Here is a 14,812-nt window from a genome sequence, read left to right on the forward strand (position 1 = left end):
GTCTCAGTGTGATGGGTCTTACAACCTTTAATGGGATGAGCAGCTAAGAAAACAGATGTATGGATCCACAGGAGCACATATTGTCTGAGCTTTGTTTATCCCTGTTTTCCCACACCTCTTCAATGTCAAAACTGAGAGAACTGTGACTCAACAATTTTGTAACTTTCCAAAATCACTGATCTGACATTGACACTCTTTTCACACAGGTAATGCGTGACTAGCCGGCTGCAGCCGCGCAGAAGTAAGAAAGGACCAGGATTAAAGTTCTTTCTCCTGAATAGCCTTTTGAGAATCACACCACTAAATCAGTATTTTAAACATCTCTCTTCCTCTAGTTATCATGACAAATGTCAGTCTGTCATACACTACAGTGTGCTTAAAATTCACCAGCTTTGCCTTGTCCCAGATTCCTGTAAAGTATGCCTCTCTCAACCTAACATGCCATCAAAACGAGCCAGTTGGCATAAGCTGCCTGGTGCTGAAATGGTGCCCAACAAACACAAACACACACTCACTCACACAGGCACTTTGCAGTCTGTAGAGTGGTACACTTTAACACTTTCGCTGGCTAGCCTCTCAACGATGTCCAAGTCCAACAATCAGCACTCCAGTTAACAAAGATTTAACAGCATTGGTGGTAATTTATTGTTTCCCCCTCTAGGAGAACTAGGACAATTCAGACCAGCCCAAAAATGTATGTGAAAAATCTGGTCTGGTCACGCCACAATGATGCACAATGGCACTACAACAAAGTGGGCTTGTCATCCCGTATTCAACTGTTTTTATACTTGATAAAATTGAAATACATAATAATGATACACAATCCCACCATCAGTAAAAGATTGATGTAACCACTGTGATGTCGCCCAGTGATTAGTGAAGCCTCAGTCTTAGCTGTCGCCATCTCAGTGTTCTGCAACCAGATGTAAGGAGCAATGGTCGGATGTGAGTTTTATGCTCTACATCAGCGGCCCCCAACCCCTGGTCCACGGTCGTTTGGTACCAGGGCGCGTGAGTTGAGGCTCTGGTGTGAAATTTATGGTTTTCAGGGTTTTTATCGTTAACTCCGTTTCCCTGGGTCTTTTCCCGTGCTGTAGTTGTGCGTCTTATTTTGAAAGAAATATTACCATAGCGACCAGAAAGCATTAAAGGGCAGAGAGGAGTATGCTACTCTCAATGTTGTTGGCGCATTTCAGGAATACGCTGCTAATAAAGTTACACAATTACACAGTGAATTCCCGTTTATTTATTTTTATTTACAAAATACCACAGTTTTTGTCTTGGTCGTATCATTTTATTTTGTTCTATTTATCCGCAACACCTTAAAGGCCGGTCCGTGAAAATATTGTCTGACATTAAACTGGTCCGTGGTGCAAAAAAGGTTGAGGACCGTTGCTCTACATCTACCGGGTAACCATTTGTGACTGGCAAATTGTTAGCCAGCGGGCTACCCTCCTTTCTGACTGTTACAAGTTTACTGATCAAGTCAAGGACTAAACAGCCCACGGACTTCTACACAAATCGGGCTATCTAAAACCACAGGGGTCATCTCCGGGTGGACGTTACAAAGAATGCAGGTTTCAAGCAGTGTCTTTTATTCTGATTACAATTAAATCTTGAACAGTTCACACTACTAAGGTAAAAACAGGTTCAAAATTATTAAAGTATGTACTCAGAACATAAAACTTATGACTATGTACCCATGTGTATACTGCATTAAAGCAGAGACAAAGAAACTATTTTTATAGCAAGTCAAAGCTTGCTATAAAATAACCTATATTGTGTAGGCTTAAAAGTTAAAGAGGTTCTGAATGCAGTTTCCTCATTAAGTTAAAACCAAGCAAAACAGAACACATAAGGAGTCATGTGCTATGGGCACGATCTAAACTTTACCATCCACACTGAGAAGTTTAAAAAGCAGTCGTTGAACGCAACATTCTCCATACAAATATGTGTGTCCTGGTGGAACAATAGAGGCTGATTCTGAGAACACAGATGGTATGACCATCTTCCTCATTGTGATCTCTCAGCGGTTATTGCTGGCATGTGAAAAAGAGTGGCACGTGTTATGGAGGTAATGCGTGTCTATGTGGCGTGTTTGCCTGAATTTAGAGACAAGGACAGTGACAAGGGGTTTGGTGTATGGGGAAGTGAGCTTTTCAAACTGGGGTACAGTGGAGGGTACCTTGCCACTTACATCAGAGCTAAACATGGATGGAAAAGGTTAGAAGTTCATTTTTCTCACCGGTATACCTCTTTAACAGGGACGCCTTTATCCCCAGGCTGACTTACAGAATAGTTTGATGCTGGTCATATGATGAGGTGTGTGAAGAATAAACTCTCTCCTCGAGGTCATGTCCCAGTGCTAATGGGAGCCCAACCCTTTTCAAGTCACAGCATTTTGACTTAGTAATATTAGACTGCTACTGGACTGGAACTGGATTGTTTTGCTAGCAATTAACCAGAGGAAATGGATATGATGGTGCTGTTTATTTTAGCATGACTGCTGAAGACTGCATAGTTTTATACTGACAATCTTGAAGAGACATGTCATGCTCAAGTTTGTGAACCCTCCCAACCCTGTGAATTAAAGGACAGTCTGAGCAATAAGCTAGCAGAACTTTTTCTGCAATTTGTACTGTTGAAATTAGACTTCTTTCTTAAATTGAGCTATTTTAGGGATTAAATAGTAGTTAAACTTCTTAACACTCACAGACAAAGGAGTTTCATTGGTCAGGCCCACTTAAGATCAAAGTGGGCTGTATGTGGCCCACGATGTAAAATGAGTTTGACATCTGTAGCATTAGCGTGTGCCATTAAATGATCAGCATGTGCAACCTGTAGGATGGAGGGGTCGTTGGAAAACAAGCAATATGTGGCCGTGATTCGATAGCTTTTCAGGTCAGAAATTTCTCGAAGACAGGGAATGGAAACTACCACAATAGTGGTTTTGTTCTATAGCACTTATCATCAAGCTTTTTAATGCATCCCCTCCAATGGGATTCCCCATCAGTATCTATTTACAACTCTCTATTCTAGCTCCACAACTGCATGCCACCACTGCAACACAAATCAACTACCCATTAAATAAAGCCATAAAAATATTAACCTAAAAATCTGAATCTTTTTGAAATCCTCTCTAAGAAAAAAAAAAAAAGGAATTTCTGCAATGTTAACCCTCTGAGGCGTCATTGGTGACCAGCTGCAAACGAGCTCTGAACCCTAACCTGAATATTCCAAGAAAGTAAGTTGGAATGATTTCCACAGGAGAACTTTTCTAAACTTCAATATGAGCAATTAAGGCAACAACAATAATAGCAAAGGATAGTGTTGATTGGCATATGACAGGGTGGCAAATACAACAGTTACCTAGGCAACTGTTACCTGCAACACCCACTAGCAACTGACCGTCAGCTACAAAGGGATGTGCGCTGAGTGAATCAGTTCCTGTGTGGACACTCCTTTCATTTTAACTGGCACTTCCAGTCTCCTGTTTTTGCTACCGACTGGCTTTTGGCCCAGGTTGCTACTTTGGCCGCCCTTTGTGCCGTTCAGCCACCTTCCCAGAAAGAAACTCACACAGTTGGACGTGCTCCAATTCAACCTCGGAGAGTGCTTGCTCTGCTCTGGTAATCTGCTGTGCGCTTGAGGGCCAAATTAACCACAACCTGCAGGAGGTGAAAAGCTGGTTGATGTGCCGCTACGCTGAGCTCACCGAGGCAGCAGAGCAGAACAAAGACTACCAGCCGGCTGCTCCAGAGTTGGAGTTCATAAGCACTCACACAAGAGGCACATGGATATACAGCTGTTATTTTCACAATTTAGATAGAAAATACAATGTTGGCAAAGTAAAACTTCTGTGTTTATTTGTGATTACTTGAAATCTGCACCTGACATCTTCGTGTCTTTGACTCACTGTAATATTTTACATAGAGAGGGAGAGAAAGGGCGAGAGCAGGATGAAGACAGCAAAGAGACGGAGCAAAAATAAACAGGTAAGAGAGGACATGTAGTCAAATTCACTAAAAATTATAAAGCTGTGTTGCCGTGTTATGAATTGTGGATCCCTCAATTGCTCTTATATTTATTATAAGGTTATATTTTTGTCAATTTTTAATTTCTAGTTGAACGCGGTGATAGAGCGAGAGGACAAAGGAGAAAGGCAGGAGATAGTGAAGTTAGCTGGAAAAACAATACTTATTTTTCACAAAGTAGTTTTTCGTGTATTTTATGGATGCCTTGCATGCTTTCCAGTAGCACACTTAAAAAATGCCAGTGCACACTCTAAACAGAGCATATTAATATGAATGGTAGTTTATTCAGGATTCATACCACTCTAAACATGGCTTGAACAGGATGGCTGCCACTACATTGACGTGAGAGACTTGAGATCTATTCTACACTCATGAAATTGGGATACCCGATGCTACTTCTTTCCTGACTGAGCCTTTGCCTCGGGTTTGATAACTAAAGGCTCTACCCTAGAACGGCTGGATTAGACTGAGATCTCCGACTATTCACTTGATTTATTCCTCAACACTACAACAGGTCATCCAACCAATTAGGTTGCTTTTGAAGGTAACATCGTAATGCGACTCCAATGGAATTGAGGTTTGCAAATGTGAAAAGGGCTAATGACATTTGCAAACAGCATTTTTTTTTTTTTTAAATATTAATTAGAAGGCACTGTAAGCATAACATTATGATTGGGATCTGAGCCCCTCTAAAAGTTTAAACTAGAATCGCCCCTGGGTTCAAGTATGACACACAAACTGAGGCACACACAGAAATTCCTGTTTGCTCCACAGCTCAAACTGAGGACACCCAGGAATACTTTATAGCTACGTTGTAGTACATTGACTTTTACAGCCTTGATTTCAATTTCACGCAGTCTCTCCTCCAGTTTGTGTGTCAAGGACAGTTTCACTGACTACCTTCATGCTGTCAAAAGAGAACAACAAACTGAAAGACTGCAAAAACGGGGGAACACATGGGTGATGTGGAAAATTCCATAACAAAAAAGGGCCAGAAAATTTTTTTCAAGATGTTTGGGTCTCATTTTTGAACAAAGAAGAGAAAATAATGGACGAGTTCTGGGTTGAAAAAGGTTTACAGCTCAGTTTCTCAAAGCTTAAAGTGTGAAGCTGCGTTATTGACCATCACTATATAAGCAGACTAAATAAGGAAGTGTTTTATTTGGGTTGCCAGGTCTCATAGGGTGAGTGGTTGCCCATTCTCTAAGTCTTATGCAAGAGCAATGAACAGCAAAAAAACTGCAACACTTTCATTTGAGATACAAGTTATATGCTGTCAAAGTATATATGTTGCCACAGTGATGTGCAAAGATCTTGAGCCACCCCTCATTTCTTTACATTGTGCTATCAAGGAGCTGGCTGCTTTGTCACTCATTTAGTCCAGTCCTGTACCTGACCATTTTCAGACCAACCTGTTTTTGTGTGTGTGTGTTAAAAAGAATCATTCAAGCATAAGAAGGCACCGAATTCGAGGCGTGTCTACACATATGACAAAAACCTAGTTTAAACTATGTATCTAGTCACTTTGTTACACATTTCAATAAATTAAATGCATCCATTTCTCATGTTCCTATTCCCAATAGGATAAAGAATTGAATAAAGAATTGAGGGATGGCACAAGACTTTTACATGTACTTTATTTCTTAACTTATTTTAGGTTCACATGCTCATACATGTTCGTGCACACCCTCCTGCCTCACTGTAAACTAAGTACAGTAGATTGAAACAAGATCTTCACACTGCTTTCCAATTTCACTGGGCCGTGCATCAGTATTGCAACCACCTGCCCTGGCAGCAAATTTATGCTGCATAAAAATTTCAGTTTTTCATCACGTCAAAGTTGCTATTTGGTGTCAACGTCACGGTCAGTGGACATCACCAAACGCCGCGCCTGTACAGGCCTTTTATTCAGTCAGTGATAAAAAAAAACTAAATAAAAACAATGGCTGCGACAGCTCATTTCAAGGAACAAAAATATCCTGAGATGTTGGCAAATACCTTTATCTCATCACGTGTACAAAAAAGAGATTTGAGTTGTCACGTTCACACCAAGCAGACCTGCACAACAATCCAGTACACAATGAAGCAGATCAATGAAGGTAATTCAACAAACCTCGAACATCACTGAAGCTGGGAGTGGAAATACAACTGAAACACGATATCTGGCTTATTACTCATAACTCCATCTATTTATAAGAAGGTAAAAAAAAAACAAAAAAAAACAGGAAGCACTCTCTACTGCAAACATGTAATCTTTATCTAGAAACAAAAACTACTACCTACTAACTATGCTGTCCATATTTTTCCCCTTTTTATATTTGATTCAGAAAAGCAATCCAGTGACTTACAGAGATTGCTGTCTCAAACTGAGAATAATTATTTGCATGGGCAAATAAGAGCAGGAATCAATAACACAGGGAGATAAGGGAGACTTCAGTGAGCTACTGAGAGTGTCAGGATTATAAATCCTTAGAATTTACAAAGAAATCCAATTCACACCAGAAGAAAGGGTGTTAAAAGGTCTCCAAATCTGTTGTCTTCCATGTGACCTGCTCTCTTTACACTCATTTTCCTTTCCCGCCACTCTAACGGAGCAGGAACAAAGCCTTTCTCCAGCTGCCCATCTTTTCAGTTGGTTCAGGTGGTTTGGATGAATAGCAGACTGGCAACAGCAGCTCCATGACTGCACTACAGTCAGCACAGTTGACTTGAAATACAAGGTCTTGAGTCAGTTTAGCCTAATCATTTCCTTCACATTAGCCAAAAATGATCTATGCTATATTCTGTAACCAGGAAGACTGGTTAAAGCTCAGGCAACAGGTGGAAACCTAACTCCCACTCTTACTAGGCACCCAGTGGTGGGTCACAGCACCATCAGCTGTTCACTGGGGGGGAAAAAAGTTGCCATTCTGGCGCACTCTTCTCCCTGTTCAGGGGTCACAGAGTCACAAATAGACACAGATTCATGTGACCTGAAGACAGGCCAGGAAAGACACTCAGTAAAGGAGAGAGCCTGCAACAGAACTACCCCCTATAAATCATCTAAGTATCACAAAACCACAAGAGAAAGCACCCCACCAGATGCCCACTCCCCTGTTCAAACCACACATGGTTTCAGCTCACAACTGGCACGCTTAAGCTGAGAATGTATTCATTTCATCAACTCCTGTGTGATACCATCACCCACGTGGTACCATTCAAGAGCCCATTACAGCTGCCAGCACACACACATACTACACACACACACACACACACACACTACACAACCACGTGTCCAACGACTGATCACAAGGTTATCTAAAAATGTAGCACTTTTTACATTCGACAATAGTTTAATTAGATTCTTTTGTTTTTAATCACAAAATTCGGGAAGAAGATGCAGCAATGGTTTAGATGTGCCACTCTCGTGCTGAGAGAAACAAAAAGCGGCGTAATGTGAAGCGCAGGAAGGAGAAAATGCGTTAAGAAACACCGTTTTTTAGCACCAAAATGTTTCCATTAGTCAGCCGTCTCCTCTAGCTGGACCGTCTGGGTCTAATTGCCGAAACAGAGCGCGAAAACGTGGCGCTAATTTTAATTTAAATCAACAAAGGACACACGCGGCCACGGAGTAACGAAAGCCCCGGTCTGTTTGTCTCTATTTTACTACCTCTTGAGATTATTTTAGGTATAAAAACGAACCACGGCCTCGTAACTTTAACATAACAGCACAAATCAGCATCCGATACAACAGCAACGTTATTCTTCAGCAAATTCGCCTTTTTTACGCTTAATCTGAAGGCGGTTACCGATAACCGGCGATACCTGATAATAAAGGTAAAATAAGCGTCTGTGAGTGCACACTACCGCTCATTGACTGCAGTGTGATGTCTTACCTTACCGGAGTCGGTGGAGTTTCTTGTCTCATCCACTCTGTCCACACAACTCCAACGAAACAGACACGCCTTCGTGATGTGATCGCCCAATCGCATCATTCATCCTAATACAAGTTTAGACTTCCTTTCGTTGAGCTTTTTCGTTTCAGCACTAACCGCATGGGCAGATCTAGAAGGGTGGCATGGGGTGGCACATGCCACATGAGGTGGCACGTGCCACCCCATGCCATACATGCCACGTTTTTGTGTGATTTCAGATCCGTTTTGTTAATACAATATGTCAGTGAAAAATAACTAAATTCAGACACATGAGGTTGTGCTGAAAAGAACAATACCAAGCAAGGCAAGGAAAAAAAATACAATGAAACAATTTGAACATGAAATACAAATGTTTCAAAAATGGCCAGTTATATTTTGGACCTCAGAGGGTTAACCCAACAAATCATTAAAAATTAGGTTTAAATTATTGTTCATGACAGTGCAGATTTGTGACATTTTGCTTAAATTTAAGTATGTAACGATTTGAATTTTTCTAACAAAAACAGTGTGAAACTTCAGTTAGACTTGTGTTTGTAAATGAACCGCTCCATGCTGTGTACCTTTCTGGATTTTATACGTATTAAGTATACAGACTATACAGTACATAAAATCAAAATTCACACATTTTATGTAACTGAAATGTTTAATTATGTGGGATACAGAAAATAATTAAGTCATAGACTATATTTATATGAAACGTGTATACTTACAGCATTTGAATCATTTTAACCATATGTAACCACCTGCATATGTGTTTGGAAAAAAAGGCTTTCTTCCCTGTTTACCTCTTGTGGATTTGAAGCCCTTCCTGTGTTCTTCGTCAGTGTGTCTTGTTTAGTTGAGTGGATCTTGCTTTATTTTGGCATACTGCATAATAAAAGGTCATTTTTTCCCTATTTTTTTTTGTTAAACACTTTACATTTACTACAGTGATTTAACATGCTCAACTACAACTACTAGATACAACCTTGCAGCTCAAGATTATTAATATATAACATAATAAACAAACAAACTGCTGTGTAGCAGAAGGCTATTATATTAGCTTTTACTCAATAAGCATATTTTGACACTAGACAGCTGTACATTTTTTTTCTAAACAATGAATAAAAAATTACTCATAACAAAGCGTTTCTACTCTGTAATTCTATTTAAAAAGAAAAAATGAAAAGAATACAATTTGTGAAAACACACTATAAAATGTTATGGCTCGGCGAGTCAACTGCACTTTCAAAATCGTCCCTGATCGTCACACTATGAAGGCTATGAGGTGAGGAGGCGGGGGGAAGCTTGAGCATTCGATGTGGGACGACAATAAAATGTCATCTGCCACCCAAGACTTTCTGGATGTGTAATGCCAATGTCTGTGACTGTTTTTGAAACATCTTTGATGAGTAATCATATCACTACTGATATGACCAGCACAACCATAAATGTGGCAATAATGTCACTTTAAAGAAGCAGCTTATGGTACAAATCAAACCAAATCCAGTAATGCGAAAGTACTTGCTACAGCACAGCATGGTTTTCCTTTGTTTTTTCTACAAGAATTCAGAACTTCAAAATAACAACGAAAAAACACAAAGGAAGCAAAAATACCACAAACTAAATATATTCTATAACAAAGCAACCACCTTTTGTTTTGATAACACCTTTGCACAGCCAGCATCATAAGCAAGTCTTGATGGAGTTTCCATTAGAGATGGACCGATCCGATATTAGGTATCGGTATCGGTCCGATACTGACGTAAATTACTGGATCGGATATCGGCGAGAAATGAAAAATGTAATCCGATCCATTAAATATCAAAAAAGCACCTCACAAAACTTGCGACACGGCGTAACTCGGCTCATAACCGTAGCAGTCGGAGCAGTGTGCTCACGTGATAGAGCGGCTGTGTGTATTTGTAGCCTGGCTAGCAATCCAGCATTTCATCTCCGAGGAAGTTATCCCAGAGAGAAGTAAAGCAAGTGTGTAAGTTCATCTCTGAATGTTTGTAAAGCGTACCTGCGTTAAGCTTAACCACCGATATATGGAGCGTCGGCCTCTTCTCTCTCCCTCCCTCTCCTGCCGCTACTTCATAAAACTCTTTAATGATCAGCTGATCGGCTTTTCTGTCGGGAGTCTGTCTCTCTTGTTTGTTTTTGGCCCACTTTGCACCACAAGGAGGAAAACAGCAGCTGACCAACAGCAGCGCGTTTAAGCTTGATAAGCTGTTGTTAGAATTTATTTAATATTACTTTCTAGACCAGGATCCTTTTCTACCTAGCTGACGGCTGGTAACTGTGCAGGGGCGGATCTAGCAAAGTTTAGCCAGGGGGGCCGATAGGGCATTAACAGGGAAAAGGGGGCACAAAGACATACTTTTCTTTCTTATTCTCATTTAAAATGTCTAGCTTGTAATAAATAATTATCTGAATCTTACACCCAAAGTTTTAATCTGATGTAAAATGTATAGAAGTCCATTACTGTATATAGTAACTGTTAAATGTCTAATATACCCCAGTAAGCTATAGTACTTTTTCCTTTGGGAAGATACCATCTGTGAATTCTGCAATTCTGTAGTAGAAAGATGTTGAATCTATTTACTTATTCTTGAAAAATAATTTATTTCTGTGCATTTTTTTTTTTTCACACTGCATCAAATTAAAGTTGATTATGTCGATTAAGCATCATTAGATGGAGGGTGGGCGGTGGTTCCTATTTTTTTTTTGCTGGGAGTTTGCAACCCTATTAGTTAGGTTGCTTAATATTTCTGCTAAGTACTCTTTAAAATACCAGAATAGGGAGGATGGAGTAGGTTTAAGTTTATTAGATTGATCAGTATTGCTGAACTATGAAATATTTTGGGTGCAGTGTATTTTTTACATACAGGTATAACAGAATAGCTTTAGTGTTGTTGTTTATTTAAACTTGAGTATGAACTTATACAAAATGCAGCTAGATATTAAAAAAACAGTTTAATTGATTAAAAAACATATCGGATTAATATCGGTATCGGCAGATATCCAAATTTATGATATCGGTATCGGTATCGGACATAAAAAAGTGGTATCGTGCCATCTCTAGTTTCCATATTTGCTGAGCACTTGCTGGCTGTTTTTCCTGCAGTAAAACTCCTCCCAGACCCCAGTGATCCCAGTGATTTTGGAGGCATGGTGCTCTGGCACAGCACTCCATCACTCTGCCCTTTGGTCAAAAAGCTTTTTCAAGGCCTGGAGGTGTTTTTGGGTCATTGTCCCATAAACAGATAATGATCCAATTGAACACAGATGGTGTGTTGCTGCAGGATATTAGAGAAGCAATCCTGGTTAAGTGTTATCGTCATGTTTGAATAAATCACCAAACAATTCGCACCGATATTTTACTTGTAGGCTCTCACAAAGATGTAGCAACTGAAGCCAAAAACTGTAACATGAAAGCACGATTAAGACCGTCTTCTCATCATAGACTGTATCTACAAGATGGACATAGCTGCTGTGATGACAGCCATTGCTTTTAAATTCTATATTTTGAGGCCTCAGCATTAGAGTTGGGGCCAGAAGTTTCCGCAAGAGGCTGTAGTATGAAGTTATCAGCTGATTGTAGCACACTTGGTTAGCAAGTTCATTCATAAAGTGTTTGGGTAGGTTAACGTTCCCTCTGTGGAAACACCTCAATCAAGGCAACACCTTCCACCAACAGATGGGTGTTTTATTAAAAAGTCATCCATTATACAGTTGTTATGAATTCCTAGTGGCTAAAATTGTTTTAGGACCTGTCTGTAAACATGCTTTTTAATGCTGTAACATTGGCCCCGGCACTTCAGTGTTAGCTTAATTTGTCAGCCTCCAAGGTTGTCTCTTACTCCTAATGCTGCGTTCACACCAAACACGAAGCAAAGTTTCTGCAAGGCACCAATACATAGAAGGGAAGTGACGGAAGCAGAGATGAATCCATGTTTGAGTGATATTTCAACTTTGGTCATGAAAACCCATCAGCTGTGATTCTCCCATAGAGAAAGAAAAGGAATTTAATGTGTCTTCTACTTGAAGCCTGAGAAGCAATCATTCAGAATTCAATCACAAAGTTCGGCGACCCTAATGAATGTATTCGTTGATCCTATTCTCTGATGTAGATGGAAATCAGTACATAAGGCGAAAACAGAGTTTGTACAATTATAATTTTTGAAAGAGTTTTCTCTTAGACAAGCTTTCTAGTAATTTCTTAAAATAGTCTTCGGGAATACTTCTCCAGGCTTCTTGAACGACAATTAAAGCTTTTCTTTGAATGCTGGCTGCTTTTTGCTCCGTTTTCTGTCAAGATGATCCCACACTGCTTCAGTAATGTCGAGTTTTGGGCTCTGCCAATCCATGACATGACATGGAGAAAAATAAACCTGTTGCCAAAAAGACACTTTTCAGATGGCAGCAGTGGATTAAAATCTAACCCTTCTTTCTGCATTCCCAGCTCCATCAGTTTTGACAAGATCCCCAACACAACAGGCTGAAATGCAGCCCCAAACCATGACAGGGCCTCCACCATATTTTACAGATGCTGCAAACACTCATTGTTGCACCTCTCCTGAACTCCTCCATACATACTGACAATGATTTCAACCAGAATTTTTCAATTTGGATTCATCACTCCAAAAGACCTGTTTTCAGTCACTGTCACTGATTTTTAGTCCAGTTATTGTGTAATTTGGCATTCCTTAGTCTTTTGTCCCTGTTTCCCTTCCTTATTAATGGCTTCTTGACAGCCACTGAGACCATTTCCAATAAGTCTTTGGCAAACAGTAAATGGATCAACTGAAGGGTCAGAAGCATCTCTCAGGTCATGTGTCAAGTCTTTCCTAGACTGTTACCTACATAAGGACATAACTTTCAGATAATATCTACCACTTTCTATTTTATCCTCCACTTGTCCAGTTTTCTCAAATCCCAAAAGTTGATTCTGTTCTTCTGGCTGTAGCATTTTCAGTGGGAGAAACATTTCATCACTCATCCAAGTGACTTCTTCAGTCTCAGGTGACAGCAGGTTTCCCCAACCTTATAAGGCACACATTTGCATAAGACTAAAACTATCACCACTGGCGAACAATGGGCTGTGAGGTCAGCTCCCTGATCATTAATATGCAAATATTCATGACCACTGATCTTTTGGGATTTCCTTACCTGGATGATTGAGCATGCATCAAGGATTCATGTTACTGAGAAATATCTAGTTTTCAGCTCTTTGGGAATCACCTTGTTGGGGCAACCACCTTTTTTTATCTGTCCGATTCTCTCATCATTGGTATTTTTGGTAGATTTAAATAAAAATGGGAACAAATTATGCATTTCTGTCAACAGCTGCTGGTAACAAAGTGTCTAAATATAATGTTTAAAATTGGTTCGTTGCTAAGCTGTTTATTATGTGTAGAGACAACAGAGGTTCATCCCATGAGTTCGGCATATTTTATGCTTGAGTGATTCATAGGTCAGTGTTAAGTGGTTTAACAAACAAAACAACATTCTTGTCAGATACAAAGACTGGACTGGCAGTGAGTAAAAAAGCAGCCAATATCCAAAGGCAAAGATCTTCAGAGAGGCTGGATAACTATTGCCCTTAACTATTGCCCTTTTAGAAAATTATAAGAATAGTCTGGCTCCTTGGAAACAAATTTAGAAATAAGAGGTATCTCAAGAGTTTTGCACAGTACTGTATTTCCAAAGCTGCACAATACAAATAGTTACCAATAATTAATTTGGTGTTAAATATGGAGGGAGTTGTTTTAATTAAAAATGTACGATCAATTATTTACCATGCATTACTAATATTCACACTAACCTACAGTATTTTCAAATGCAAAGACATTAGGCACAGGAATTCGCCCTGAAGGCCAATGCTGACCAAGTTTAACAGTCTGAGGCATATAGAGAAGGGCAAAACACCCACAGACAAGCCAGAGTATTCCTAAAGAGCTGTATTTGTGTAAAACAAAAAAACTGTCGAAAACATGAGTTTTTTTCTTGTACTAGAAGAACTGAGTCCAGTTTTTGTCCTGAACAAAAGCTGGAAACAGATGGAATCGGTTATTGCTGTTGTGCAACACGTTGGCCTGCTGTATCTCTAATTAAAATACAAACATCTTACAGAGTCTTTTAGAGTACAGCTTGTCTCAAGAGTGTGCAAAAAGTGACACCAGCATATAATTTCATCAGAAGACGTGGGCCGTTGTTTGTGGACATTTATGTGTCGAGTCTGGATACACTTAACCCTGATCCCGGCTGTTTACTCATATAGTTGTGGTAGGTACACAGTCATCCACACCCTGTCTCCCCTCCGTCTAAAAAAAGCTTGCGGCGGTTTTGGACAGAAACCATCTGTGACGGAGAACAAGTCTGTCTGCTTCCCTGCTAACCCAAACCCAGTAAACCACGAGCTGAGCAAAGAGGACTGAGGGTCCACTGTCTCTCTCTCTCTCTGCTGGTGTGAAGACACAAAACTGCACAGCATTTCCATCACCAGCCTTTCAAATGTATTTTTGTAACTATATATGTCTGTGGCTTGTTTACTGGCTTGTGTAGCCGAAGAGGAAAGTCGGTTAGCAGCTTGTCAGTGCTGTAGGGCACAAACTTAACTGGGTTTTTCCATGAAGAGGACTGAGACTGCCAGGGAGAAGGAAAATAAGAGAAAGGAAAAAAAGAGAATGTGGGTCCTTTGAGAGACTTCTTTCATGAGGCAATGCTGAACATGCACGCAGAGATATCTGACAGGTAATGTGGGAAAGATAAATGCAGGTGACAAGCAGAAAATTGGGGCAGAGAAAACTGTAACCCAACGGGTGTACGTGTTTGTGGTCTTTGGCGATAACTGACTCCTTTGGAGCGCCTGCGTGACAT

The 14,812-nt window shown here is 40.1% G+C and overlaps 1 protein-coding gene across 3 annotated transcripts in view; it reads right to left on the bottom strand.

Annotated features, from left to right (window-relative positions):
- Nucleotides 1-14,812, bottom strand: part of LOC116325731 (equilibrative nucleoside transporter 1) — a 44,836-nt gene that overhangs the window by 19,093 nt on the left and 10,931 nt on the right. The window contains exon 1 of one of the 3 annotated variants that reach the window (XM_031746711.2): nt 7,910-8,040. The exons of 1 other annotated variant lie outside the window; for it this stretch is intronic. The gene's annotated coding sequence lies outside the window, so the exon portion shown is untranslated. Of the gene's footprint in view, nt 1-7,909; nt 8,041-14,812 lie in introns of those variants that run through there. One more of the 3 variants, XM_031746713.2, reaches the window with a different exon arrangement.

Source organism: Oreochromis aureus, linkage group 13 (genome assembly GCF_013358895.1).
Source record: "Oreochromis aureus strain Israel breed Guangdong linkage group 13, ZZ_aureus, whole genome shotgun sequence".
In the NCBI taxonomy this organism is placed as follows: domain Eukaryota; kingdom Metazoa; phylum Chordata; class Actinopteri; order Cichliformes; family Cichlidae; genus Oreochromis; species Oreochromis aureus.